This window comes from Berghia stephanieae, chromosome 2 (genome assembly GCF_034508935.2).
Source record: "Berghia stephanieae isolate SIO BIC M18660-M18661 chromosome 2, UCSD_Bste_1.3, whole genome shotgun sequence".
Lineage (NCBI taxonomy): Eukaryota > Metazoa > Mollusca > Gastropoda > Nudibranchia > Aeolidiidae > Berghia > Berghia stephanieae.
In genome coordinates, this window is record NC_088361.1 from 77005366 (window position 1) to 77017865 (window position 12500).

General features: G+C 34.1%; 1 protein-coding gene across 1 annotated transcript in view; it reads right to left on the reverse strand.

The window, feature by feature from the left end:
- The window catches only part of LOC144965556 (G-protein coupled receptor 54-like), a 114905-nt gene extending 102548 nt beyond the window's left edge, over positions 1–12357 (reverse strand). The window contains exon 1 of the mRNA XM_078901023.1: positions 12082–12357. The gene's annotated coding sequence lies outside the window, so the exon portion shown is untranslated. The remainder of the gene's footprint in view (positions 1–12081) is intronic.
- Between the last annotated feature and the right edge of the window lie 143 nt (positions 12358–12500).

Below are 12500 nucleotides of genomic sequence, written 5' to 3' on the forward strand. Positions count from 1 at the left end.
CACTTTGTCATCGTCAGTAGGATAGTTGTAAATGATCGTAATTGTTTACATTTCGTGTATCCAAGTAAATTTCCGCCATGTTTGTTTACGCCAAAGAAAGTAATCCATTCTGATCGACGTGTATTTGTTTGCCTTACAATCGAGGATGGGACTGATCATATATTATACTATTATGTATTATAATTCTTTATTCTATGATTTTTTTAAAACGATGCTTTAGCAGCATTAGATGAACACTTTAAAATCATGATCACATAATACACATAACGCCATGTTTTAGTCGACTCATGTTCAAGGCCAAATGGGCGTATTGAAGGAATTAAATTGACGTCACTCAGCCCTGTGCTATTGATTTCAGCCAGTCATTGTGTGAGAAGTTCTCTATAAACGTTCTAGGTTACACAGAGTTTTGTGTGTTAGTTTCAGTTATTAGCCTGATAAACAACATGAAATGAGGGGAGAAAGATGGAGTACGACAAATATTACAGAGACGTGAGTATAAACCTGCCATCATTCTTGTAAATTTAAGATCACTGAGAAATAAAATTAACAACTTAGCGGCACTCTGTAAATTCATTGATTTAGACTACAAAAATAGTTGTGTTAAATGTAAATTGGAAACTTGACTGTCTGATTTGGGTACTGATAGAAAAATAAGTGTCGACAGTTTTACTTTTTTAGATCTGGAAGAGACTCAAAGCACGATATAGTTAGAGGAGGAGGTGTATGTGTTTATGTCAACAAGAAACAGTGCGACAGCGTCAACATTTTGTACAAAATTATTCAACCTGAATATGAATTTCTCTCTCTAATATGTAGACCTTTCTATTTGCCACAAGACTTTACCAAGATATTCTAATTATCGTCTATATACCAAGAAATACAACTTACGAAAAACCAAAATAAAAAATCGTGCAAAGCAACAACTGCAATGCCCCTGTCATTATTGTTGGTGACTCTAATAAATGCCTTGCTTTCAAAACAATATTTCTAAATAATTGGTATTATGTAATTCAGTGCATGCAATTAACTTTTCCTATCTCTAATAGGAAAAGTTAATTGCATGCACTGAATACCAAAAAAATCAGAACAAGACAAATCGAAGCAATGGTTGACCTAGACTATCGAAGAACTCATACTAAAGGGCTGTGAAGTGGTTGGTATGGCTCTGCCTTCATCAAAACATGGAAGACCTAATCTTTAGGTAGGTCAAGCCGGAGAATACGCTAACCAAAATGGAACCAACTTAGAAAAAAGCTATGTCTCAATTGCAACACCCCGTGTCTGAATAGCACCAATCGGGTGTCTTAAGTGTAACAACTTGATATCTGAAATGAGTGTCTGAATTGTCACAAGTGATGATTTGGTGGCCAATGTTTTCAATATCTCTTTTGATGAATTTATAAAGAAAGGATGCATAGAAATACTTATTCTTTGGTTTTGATGAGTCTTGAATGTACAATTTTAATGAAAAATCGTGTTAAACTTTGCAAAACTATATTGCCTATTCGGTTACAGTTTCTTTGAACTGGAGAGAGAAAGACAGAGAGAGAGAGAGATAGAGAGAGAGAGAGAGAGAGAGAGAGGAGGGGAGGGAGGGAGGGATAGAAAGCCTCGCTCACAATTTAAGAAACGATTTAATTGACTGGATGATACAGACAAGATCTGACATTGGTTTGATAAAATCATGAATTTATGTCAAGCTGTGTTAAATTTGAACCTAGTTTTATGCTATAAATATAATTGCATTTAGGCATTGCAATAGACAGTGAGTGTTGTATGGTGTCCGAATTGTCACATCACACCCAATTGTTTTAAAATAGCTAAGGTCATTGACTCCGAACGTCTTATATTTTGAAAACATTATGGGTGAAATAATTAACAATGAAACTGTGTGATTGTTGTTCAAGTGTCATTTTCAGAATCAGAAAGCAAAGTTTATAATTACACAAGAGTTCACAGCCCTCTAAAAATTGTTATAATGTCTGTTATGATTGGAATCACACTGTGAACTTATAAATCAACGTCAGTCAGTAATTTTGGGTCAATGGTCATGTGTTTTTTTTAATGTACGGAAGACGAGTTTTTGTTGGATTGTTTTGTTTTTGTTTTGTTTTGTTTTCTTGTTTGTTTGTTTTGTTTGTTTTTTTTGGGTTTTTTTTGTTGTTGTTGTTGTTTTATTTGTTTTCTTTTGTTTTTGTTTTTTTGTTTGTTTTTTTAATCCTAGCTATGTGGATTGGATTTGAATTGGGGAATTCCATCTCATCTTATAAATATCGAAAAACGGTACGACAGTCTTGAGGATTACTAAACTGGTTTCTAAAAAGTAATTAACAAAAGTGAATATAACAGCTTCCAAAAAGAGCCTAATACCAAATACGTTTCGGGTTCAAAACCTCTCTTAAGCCAACAACAACAAAAAGTGAAAATTGAATTCATCACTAAAGACAAAGTGCGCATAGTTTCGAATATTTCTCTGCCGTTGATCTGGTTTTGGAATAATGTAAAAAGGGTTTGAGCCCGACACGTTCCGTTTGGTATTTTGTTCTTTTTTAAGCTGTTTTACTCATGTCTGTTTATTACTTTTTACAGTCCACAGCTTCTGTCACCGTAGTACCATTTAAACTGGAGTCTTACACTGAAATGAATCGCATTTTCTATTCTGGCAATGGTCCTGATTCTTGCTCATAATCTTTATTACCCGAAGGCAGCTTTCGATGGGCCAACACAATAATACGTCCGCCATCTGGGGTCTGAATCTATTGTATCATGAAAGATTAACTATGTATTGTTTTATTAAGAGCGCGTTTGGAGATTGATATCTCTAAACGAATAATTGATGTGTGTGTAAAATGTGCATTTACCGATATAATCAAACAAATAAAATGTACTTAAAATCGGCTTTGAATGCGAATGTTTTCTAACATTAACAACTCTATTTGTCGAAAGTAGGATATTCATAGCATTCATAACGCATTAATTGAGTTACAAATAACATGTAACACAAGATGTCTCAATCGGTTTTGAATAAATCAAATTGAAAATATACGAAATATTCAACATTGGTCAAAAACTGTATTATAACTCTCCATGTGTACAATTTCCTATTTTAGAAATCAATATTGGTCAAAAACTGCATTATAATACTCCAGATCTGCATGCAATTTCCTATACAATCGTATTTAAGGTCAGCAAATATAAAAATATGAGAAAAGTTAATATAATTTTCATCTAAGTCGAGATTAGAAGCAGATTTTAGTTTAATATAAAATGTCAACAAAACAGTACAAGAATCAGATTGTAACGTAAAATATTATGGTGTATTTGGTCTGAGACAAAAATTACAGTCTCATCTGGATTTTTACTGAAAATGATTATAAATTTATTAGATTAACGAGCCTAACAATATCTCTTTTACATTTGTAACATAATTTAGCGAATGCAATATCACATTTATACGTCAGGATTAACTCATAAACAAAAGACAAATTATAACCGAGAGATGATCTACAAGGAAAAGACAAATCCCCTCCCATAAAAGATGCGTGACAACAGTAGTCAGAGTGATCCCCAGCAGAGGATCTTCTATCAACTATAGTGTACAAGATTCTTTAGATCCAGTTAGGAAGGTATCCCGATTGTATTTTTTTCTACAATACACTACGCAAAGATAGTCACTGTAAACATGTTTCTATTTGGGAAAAGAGGAAAAAGTAATAATAAAAAAATTTTAATAGATAAATTCCATACAAAACTATTTTATCTCAGTAAAATAATATAGTTACATATAATTTTGGCTCAATGAATCAACTCTGCAGTTATATGAAACAGCAAAAATTGTTTTTATCACCCCCCAGGCGTCTTTTTAAAAATCAGTTAGACACTCATGTACAAAATTGAGAGTATCAAAAATATCCCATTTCTGTTCTGATAACAAGCTTTTTGTTCCATTTCACCCATTGGATGTATTGATTTGTCTCATCATATTGTTTAAAATGCTCAAAATTAAGTAATATCGATAAATTGATCTAGGAATTTCTTTTTTTAAGATAACATTTCAATTATTTTCAGAAGCCATAAAACCTTATTCAATTGATTAGGACCATTGCAACAGCTCTTAATCATCATAAATCCACTCTCTCATACATGATAAAACAATGACATACTACTAGTGCTATAGATCCAAAGAGAAAAAGACTATAATATGGTCGAAAAGCAAAACAATTGCCCAAATGATGCCTCCTCGCCGCTTGGCAGGATGTAAAGAAAAAAAGCTTATAACACAAGGCTATGATTATGATGAGGAAAGCTATCATTGGGTCAAGAAATACAAGGTCATGATCACAGAAGACTGGGGGAAAAGTTGCATTTTCTTGTACAAGGATAGATGATGGATAGCAAATTCATCTCGTAAAACAAAAAGACGCCCATCTTTATCAGACCGCAAATGCCCTCAAAAGACCATGTTTTTCCCAGTTGTTTTGGTGTTCAGAAACACTGTCTAGTGGCTGATCAAATCTAACAAATAGATTACTTTTAGGATGAAATAGATATTACATCATAAAAATAAAAAAATCATCACTGATGGTTTAGGAATTTTCCAGCAGAAGTTAGTCCCGTGCCACACATTAAAAAGTGAAATAATTTTTCAGAAAAAGAAATTTACGAGGACGAGGAAATCCCCCGATATAGGATCCAAATGAAAATTTATGTGCTTTGATTAAGCAACACCTTCAAATCCGTGATATTACCATGCTGTTTTAAACTATCATACAAGTCCTTGTTACATCCACTATAAAATTTCTATATTTGTCTAAGTGCAATGTGATCCGTGAGGCCGTGAAATTGGTCCATTTCTGTCATTCAAATTTTTTATTGTTTTTATCTAGATGGCTACATTCCTTTTATCGATCACATGGAGAACTCTTACTAGATACGTCTTCCATTTGTGTGTGTTTTTTAATATCTTTGTAGTTGAGTTACTGATAACCGTTTCTTTTTCTGAATTGGTGACCAGTTAATTGTTTTTAAATGATGGCAATGGATAATAATATCCAAAATATATGGTTTTGTAGGCCATATTATTTAGTTATTGATATTTTCAGATATTCTGACATTTACAGTCTTCATAGAACATTGTTTTGTTTTGGTTCTTTTTTGTTTTGTTTTTTATATTTGTTTTGGCTTTTTTTCGCACTCTTCAAAATTCCTACTTTATTCAAACAATCTTTAAACTAGATACTATCAAATTATGCATCACATATTAATTCAGAAAAGTGAGTGGAGCTGGCACTTATGTTGACAGAAGAGCTACCCTCTGTCAGCCAGGCGGAGTAGTCTAAGGTCGTGGGTTCGAGCCTCCATCGCCGCCAAGTTTTTGTTGTCTATTGTCCTCTGGTTCTTTTCTACTCGCGTCATTTCTTCTTATTGACCAAATGCAACAAATGTATAATTTCTCAAGAAAGATTATGTTTTATGATATATTTCTCTGCAACTATTCGTCCGAACATTTTTATTGGAAGGAGACAACAAATACATGGAACATGTTCTGATGAACAGAGTGTTAATTATTATCATTTTAATTTTTCAGCATTGCTATCCCCCAATGCCATGATCATATCATGGACTTTTTAATATCTATCTTTATTTTAATCTCAGGGTATTCAAATGTCCTTTGACCTTAGCAACTCTTACCGTCATATAATAATAATAATAATAATAATAATAATAATAATAATAATAATAATAATAATAATAATAATAATAATAATAATAATAATAATAATCTTTATTGTCCAAATAGGCAATTATTGTTAGGTTACAGCTCTTGTAATATGGGGAAAAAAAGTAATTAAAATAGTAGTAATAACGATGATAATAATACTGATAGTAATGATGATAATAATAATAATAAAATAAGAAGAAGCAGAAGAAGAAGAAGAAAAAGAAGAAGAAGAAGAAGAAGAAGAAGAAGAAGAAGAAGAAGAATGATAATAATAATAATAATAATAATAATAATAATAATAATAATTCTCTCTCTCTCTTCTCTCTCTCTCTCTCTCTCTCTCTCTCTCTCTCTCTCTCTCTCTCTCTGTGTGTGTCTATCCATCTATCTATCCCTCCAGTCATCATTGTTCAGTCAATCATTTGATCTCTACTCGAAATTTTGTTGATTTCTTTGATGGCTGTTGGGATGAATGTGTTCTTAAATAACTTGCGTTTATAATAGACATCTAATTTTTAAACATCAACAACCGATGTGTTTAATGATTAGCTTAGAAGAACCGTACGCTAAAGACTGCTTTCCTACGGGCGATCATCCGCAGTGCCTTGCTGCAGAGTAACAGAGGCTAAGTTTTCTCAATTAGGAGGAAAGATGAGATGCTGGCATTGCAGCTAGAACCACGTCTATCGAGTGTAAATACAATGCCTCATTGGTATATCTATCCCCTGAAAATCCAAACAATTGTAGAAACTGAGGACAATTTCAAGTTGCTCCTGATGCCCGTAAATGACACAATAACATCTAAAACATGATGTGTCCAATAAAGTGTGTGATTTACGACATAAACACTTATGTATATTCAACGTATGATGTACATCTAACTGGAATAATGATAACTAAGTTAAAGTCTAAACACTCATTAAAATTTATCCCAGAACCTTAGGAGAAATAATGACCATGTCGTGTTTGGTTTCTTCACAATTTGAATAGAAAAATAAATTATAAAAGAAAAATAATGAATATTCGAATTTGGTATCAAAACGACGACTCCCTTTACAAAATCTTCCGGTGTGCGTTTGTTTCAAATCTTTTATAAGAGGTATGAGACGAAATATAGAGATTCAATCCAGAAAACAAATGAGGTAGAAGGTTCGAACGATCAGAGTTTATACTCATTTTTCCTATTTTTTTCTATATCTATCTAGATTTGAATAGCATGAATGTAACTGAAGTTAAATGATTCATCCTCCTCTTACTGTCCCATAGATCGTCATAATCGTTTTTGTACAATTTCTAGTACTACTGCATGTCTCGATTTATATATTTATTTTTTTATTTTTTTATTTCAGGCAGTTGGGATCTCAAACTTTCAAATATCCAATTGACTTCCTCACAGTACAACAGACGCTCAATTTATTTTAGTCTCTCACTCTCCCCCCCCCCCCCCTCTCTCTCCCTCTCTCTCTCTCTCTCTCTCTCTCTCTCTCTCCATCTCTCTCTCTCTCTCTGTGTCTCTCTCTTTCTTTCTTTCTTTCTTTCTTTATTTATTTATTTCCATCTCTCTCTCTCTCTCTCTCTCTCTCTCTCTCTCTCTCTCTCTCTATCTATCTATCTATCTATCTATCTATCTATCTATCTATCTCTATCTCTATCTCTATCTCTCAAAAGCTTCGGACCCCTTCCTACTAATCAATCACACAGAATTGTGACACAGCCAATATCTAAAAACGACCTACTTTATAAAAGTGTTGACAGTTTCCAAATTATCCAACGTCACATTAGGTCATTTTTTTTCAGCTTAACCCATGGGTATGTTTACAACTTTCATAAACAAATAAGCAAGTTACCATTTATCAAAAAAATATCAACTCGTTGGACAGCAACAAATCATGTAATCGATGACTAAGTTGGACGAAAACCTGAATAAAGATCGCTTTCGGGAAGATCTGCATATTTTTCCACGTGTTCGGGTCATTTCTCACATTCCAAAATGTGATAAAAATGGCCTAAATAATAAAATGTTTCATAGTTTGTTTTTTTTTTAAGAATGTCAAAAACAATACAAAACAAAAGCAAACAAAAAAAACACGACCCATACCCTCCAAAAAGAAAGATAAACAAACAAACAAACGGACAAGTAATAATTCGTATCGTCTTTTTTTTCAAAACGGAATGAAAAATTGAAAGCATAAATGGTGAAACTATCCACCGAAAACGCAGATGAATATATTTTTAAACATTTGAAATCGACTGAAGGAGTGAAACTCAAATTGATTTGGAATTGTCAGTCTGAATCTAATCCCACCTACACAATAATACAGATCTAAAGTCTCTGACACCGGAAGGGAAATATATATGTTTTTTATGTCGTACCACAAACTTCATAAAACAGAAATGTCGATTCGAAAGAGTAGTGATGAAAAATTAATGGATTAATGAAAAACATACAACAATACACGCACACGCAATACACACATAAAAACACAATACAAACAAAACGCTCACTACACACAAACACACACACATACACAAACACACACACACACACAAATACACACAAACACACACACGCACACACTTACTTACGTATTCAACCAAACCCAATTGTTTTGTAATCAAAGCTAAGTATTTTATAAGATGCCGTCGGGTTCCAAATAAGGTATGTAAATTAGATGAAGGACAATTCAGATGGTTCAAAGTGATGATGAAAGTACGGTTGTGGAATAGTGAAATAATTTCCTCAGGTTGGCCAGGACAAATCTTGGACGAACCAACCGATGATGAGCAGTGATGTATTGACACAACGCCTTTCTATATACATTTTGGCTAGAAACGTTTATTTCAAATGTGACCCACCGCCACAACACGATATCACACCAGGTTAATTTAGATGATGAAAATAGTATTGACTGATAAAGATACGAAACCTTGGTTCACTTTAAATGATATTGCTATATAAGGGAGAATCAATGTCATTTCATAAAGTGCAAGAAATCACTAATTTTGATTCTGATCATTAAACATTAATTTCTTTGTTTTGTAAAATAAATTGAGCTTTATATAGAGCAATATCCACTAAATGTGCCCAAAGCGCTTTACAAGGGGTTCCTGGTCAACAGCAACATTTAACATGTAGGACGGGACATGACGCATGTTAGGCGATATTACATTTTTTTGGACAAAGACAACGCTGTTAACGGCCAGGTACTCATTTTACACCTGAGTACGGTGAGAGAATGTGAGTAAAGAGCCTTTTCCAGGGACTCAACTATGCGCCGACCTCGAGGCTCGACCCAGGACCTTCCGATCCGAAAGCGAGTGTCATACCACTAGACCACATAGCCGCACACTGTTTTGCACCCGCTTCATTCTGCCATAATATCAACGTAATACAGTGTGCCATATATCCTATATCAATCAATTATGATGAATCCCCACTTGTCAAAAATACGTAAAGGCCACCCTCTAGTCTCAGTAGTACTGCGAATAGTGATTTCCTCTATTCGCAGTGGTACTGCGAATAATGATTTCCTCTATTCGCAGTAGTACTGCGAATAGTAGATAGCGTTTGTATTCGTTTTTCGATGTAGTACTGCTATTAGTAGATGTCATTCATTTCAGTTATTTCCAATATCACTGCCAATGCGGGTTCATTCAGTATTTGCAGTAATAGCCTACGATGCTAGAGCTTTAATGTATAGAGGATTGGGCTCAAAACATAAATAAACTATATCATTATATTGTCTGTTGTTGTGTAGTGATGATGGTGTTGATGTGGTTGTTGTGATTGTAGTGGTGGTGGTGATGATGTAGTAGTGGTAGTGATAATGACCATAAGGATAATGATGATGTTGTAATGGTGGGGGGGGGCGGTTGCTGTAGTTTTGATAACGATGTGGTAGTGGTTGTAATGATGATGATGTGATGGTTGTGGTTGTAGTAGTGGCGGTGGTAGTGATGATAACGAGGAGGGAGATGATGATGTAAAGGTGGTGGGCGTTTCTATAGTTTTGATAACGATGTGGAGGTTGCTGTGGTAGCAGTAGTAATGATGATGAGGTGGTGGCTGTAGTAGTAGAGGTAGTTTATTGATTGTAACTTCTATTGTTTGCAGGAGCACTGAGAGATGAGTCATGAGCAACGACGAGAGAGAGAGAGAGGGAGAGAGAGAGAGAGAGAGAGAGAGAGAGAGAGAGAGAGAGAGAAAGATTCCTGGAACTTTATAAAATTTATTTAAACTGTAAATAATATAATAAACGGGGATGGAACTATTCTCATTAAAGTAATCTGACAGATAAGCTGACAGATTTCAATAACGAATGATTAAGTCGGGGAGGTGGGGACGGGGAAATCTTCATGGATTGGATTTGGATAACAAAAAAAAATATACGATATCTTGTCAAGTTTTCGACTTGAAGGAAAAGTTGAAACTTTCAAATCTCAATTCTAAGTCACACAAAATCTTTTAATCGTCCCTCTTTTTCTTTCCTTCTCAAACTAGCACACTCTCATTCAACTTCAAGCCATTCGACAACACGCCATTTTGAACAGAAAATACAGTGTTGTGTTCAATGAGGGGACAAAGTCTAATTTTCAGAGACGGGAGAGCGCTTCTACTGCTGCGAATAGTGATTCCACCATGAAGTCACTATTCGCAGTTTTGCGAATAAGCACTTCGATATGTAAACTAAAGACCATAAAAATTGGTTAGTGGTCATTTGAATGGATTGATAGATAGAATATAATTCCTCTCGCCAAAATGCAAATTGGCATTGTGTTCCTTCGACTCAAAGACGTGAACGTCTTGATCTGCGGTGTCTCCACGCGCATTAATTCTATCCATACGAGTTCTTTGCTTTCCTTCATTATCTGTAGAGGACACAGAGCGCTTGTGTGGTAGATGACAGCTGTATAATCATTTTTATAATAAAGACGTCGATAGTCTATTAATGCAAGTGATTAAATCATGTTACGTTTAGCTATAGATTTGAAAGGTTGGGTCACAATAATCTCAACTCTAGACACTAAGTTGTAGACGTCTATCTATAATCAAGGCATTTTGCTAAATTTACATATCTTAATAGTAAAAGCAAATTTTAGACTCAAGGTTTACTAATCATTGCCTCAATGTAGAATACTTTGCTGTAATACATTTCTGGAACAGTAATGACACCATAACAAGTTGGGTTTCCAGACTAGATATTGAGTATACATAGATAAACCTTCTGATACAACGTAAACCTTTCTATATTTATCCCCCCCCCCCCCCCCTCCAAAAAAAATTTTTTTTTTAAATATATAAGTCGAAAACAAATTTTAAAAATTGCCCCGAGAGAGCGGATTTCACGATAAATGTATTTAATAAAATAGCCTACGAGGCTAGAGCTTTATTGTATACAGGGTTGGGCGCAAAACATAAATAAACTTTTTTAATATATATATATATCGCTATGTTTGCCCTTATGTATGTTCCAACATGTACTCTATAAAGAAGAAATATATTTTTCTTGCATTTCGCTATTCTGTTAGATGAAGAGCCTCCTTCAGTATATAAAAGCAGGTTTTTTTACATAATGAACTAGACCTAGGAAGCTGCATCTGTCATGCTCTGTTCCATTAAAAAAAGGTATATATTAATGTAGAGCTTTTGGCAAATCCACTATTAAACAATGCTGACTGACGTCCACAAAAACTTAGTTATTCCCCCAGTAGGACATACTATTATAATATAAGATCAAATTTCGTTTCAAACAATACAAATCTCAAAGACACGCACGCGCGCGCGCACACAGACACATATATGTAAATAATGTATGTATTACACACATACACACACACACACACACACACACACAGTGACTCCACTATAATCAAGGTTTTTTTTACGGAAGCTAATTTTTCCTCAATATTATTTTTGCTTTGTCTCTTTTCATGTCAAATCATTCGTATCTTTATTAACAGGACACCTGATTTGTCAATTTTAAACTCTGTTTTGCATCACTGAAGTGTTAAAGGATATTTGTAGTCGTACGTGTAGTAGTAGTAGTAGTAGTAGTAGTAGTAGTAGTAGTAGTAGTAGTAGTAGTAGTAGTAGTAGTAGTAGTAGTAGTAGTAGTAGTAGTAGTAGTAGTTATTGTTGTTGTTGTTCTTGATATTGTTGTTGTGGGTAGTACAAGTTCCACTCTGTCCCCCGCCTCCCTCCCTTTTTTTTTTTTTTTGTTACTAGTGACCAGACCAGGAAGTGGGATGTCGTTCAGATTTGACAGAAGGTACTATACCATTGATGCTTGAAGGAAACGCTTAACAGACATAATAATACAATTAGTATGGTTTAGGTAATGCAAAGGTTAACTTACATTTTCGTCCGCTGTTACTAAAGTCGTTGGATCAGAAATTCACACGTAAACTTTGTCCTGAGTAATGACAGTTTTCACAGTCGACAAACAAGTTTTTTTCTCCTTTTGAAGAATAATGTGCTATAAAATTGTGATTTGCTTTTGTTACATCCGCATTATTGATGTCATTTAAGTGTCGAGTTCATTAATACTTAATAACACATCAAGTCCAACGCACATTCAAACTTTTATCACGTATTTATTAAGATTTAAGCATGCCCTGGAGACTGGATTATGGTTTTCATAGCTTGATATTGGATAAGAGTACTTACATGAATACATATGAAGTGAAAGCAAGCTGTTGAATTTGATAAGTACTACGTACTGGAAAAAAATCGCATGTGAGCATATTGTTTCAATTGTATGTTTATGAATTTGTC